The sequence below is a fragment of the Pteropus vampyrus genome, unplaced genomic scaffold (genome assembly GCF_000151845.1).
Source record: "Pteropus vampyrus isolate Shadow unplaced genomic scaffold, Pvam_2.0 Scaffold28, whole genome shotgun sequence".
NCBI classification, from domain to species: Eukaryota; Metazoa; Chordata; class Mammalia; order Chiroptera; family Pteropodidae; genus Pteropus; species Pteropus vampyrus.
The window spans coordinates 7,076,138-7,078,100 of NW_011888809.1; the positions used below are offsets into that span (position 1 = coordinate 7,076,138).

The 1,963-nt window shown below is 39.7% G+C and overlaps 1 pseudogene; it reads left to right on the plus strand.

Annotated features, from left to right (window-relative positions):
• Nucleotides 1-1,620: 1,620 nt before the first annotated feature.
• LOC111737566 lies at nucleotides 1,621-1,739 on the plus strand (annotated as a pseudogene).
• The last annotated feature ends 224 nt before the right edge of the window (nucleotides 1,740-1,963 follow it).

Here is a 1,963-nt window from a genome sequence, read left to right on the forward strand (position 1 = left end):
CCTCTGCCAAAATTCATAGGATGAAACCCTAACCCCCAACGGGATGATTAGGAACTGGGGCTTTGAGAGCCAAGTAGGTTTACATGAGGTCATAATGGTGGAGCCCCCATGATAGGATGAGCGTCCTTATAAGAAGAAAAAGAAACCCAAGCTCGCTCTCTCTGCCATGTGAGAACACAAGAAGGTGACTGTCAGCAAACCAGGAGGAGGGCTCTCATCAGGCGGTGGATCTGCCAGTGCCTTGATCTTGGACTTCGTAGCCTCCAGAATGATGAGAAATAAATATTACATGTGTGAGCCACTCCGTCTCTGGTATTTCGTTGTGGTAGCCTGGACTAAGACAGAGGAGATCTACAGGACAGATGCTTAGACAGAGCCAACTTCTGTGAGCAGGGAATGCAGTTTCCTTAAAAGGAGAGATTTATACCGTGAAGGGTTAAAGAAAGGCTTTCTCAGCAAAAAAGAAATGAGACAGGAAAAGTGAGGCAAGGCATCATGAGGGGATCTCTGAGAAGGAATTAACCTTTTTCTTTTTCCTTTGGGTGATGGAAACTGTGATATTTAACATTCAGCTTTAATTATTTCTCATTATGTTCTCATTATCCCAAATGCTTAGTAAAATTCATTACATTATAGCTTTATTTTGATGTTGTTATAAGAAATAAAAGGACAAGCAATAAAGAGAAGAGCGTCTTACCTATTGGGGACAGCATGCTGGTGGCAGCAAAGTTTTTGAGACACAAAAGAAATCTGAGAGGTCCAAGAGGTAAAACAGAAATAGCTGTAGATGGCAGTGGCCACGAAGAAGCATCTGGGTGTGAACCAACTCAGGAATAGACATTACTCACAAATGTGCCAGAGAGAAGTGATTCAAGTGATTCACCCAAGGAACAGTTAATCTTTGGACAGTAAGATAGGGGCCATGACAGAAGTCTCATGGAGTGAAATGGGGACACAGAAGAGGGATACCTATTATAGTCTGGTGAGAGAGCAGAGGGAGTAGTTAGGAAAAGTTACCTGTAATTGTTGACCTGAGCTGAGTTTTAAAGGATAAAATAGGAGTTAGCCAGAAGAAGGTGGGACAGATTATTCTATCATTCTAGGCAACAAAAGCAGATCTTTGTAGATTGATCATTTGCCTCCATCGGCGATCATACTTTCTCTGGGTAACTCTAAAACATATATGCCCTGAAGTCTATAGGATTCTCGTACCATGCATTAATTAAATTCTCCCTCTGTTTTAACAACTTGTCAAAACATTACTGGATCTTTGTTTGTACATACTTATAAACTACCTCACATGAGGGCACTGAAATTTCAAGGCAGATGGCCCAGAATATTCTTATGTTAATTTTTTAGGTCATCAGAAATTAAACATAAACTTTAAATCTCATTTATTGTTGTATAATACTATAAGCACAAGGAATTTATAAGAACTTTGATGTTTTTATGTTTTCAAATAACTTCAATATAAAAACAATTTAAGTTAGTTGGGGGTCCTTGAAAATGTTTTTTCTTTTAAGAGGGGTCTACATGCTGCTCAATTTGAAAAACACTACTCCAAGCTGCTTTGGATATTGGAAACTTATCTTTGGATTGTGTAAGAACTAAAGACTTCTCGTCTATGACCTTGTCACCCTGAACAAGCCCGATCCTGTCTGATCTCGGAAGCTAAGCATGGTCAGGTCTGGTTAGTACTTGGATGGGAGACCACATAGGAAGACCAGGTGCTGTAAACGTAAAAATAAAATAAAATAAAAAAGAAGGGATTGTAAGCTGACAAGTTCCTTGCAATTTGTGAGGTTAACCAAGAGTTGCCTCACCTAAAAAATATATAAAAATGAAAAAAAAAAAAAAGGACTAAAGGCTTCTCCAAAAGATGCAAGCCTCCCTCTGCCCACTCAGCTTACCCCACTGTAGCCTCTGGATCATCTTGTCCTCTTACTTCCCAGCTTACACTCTG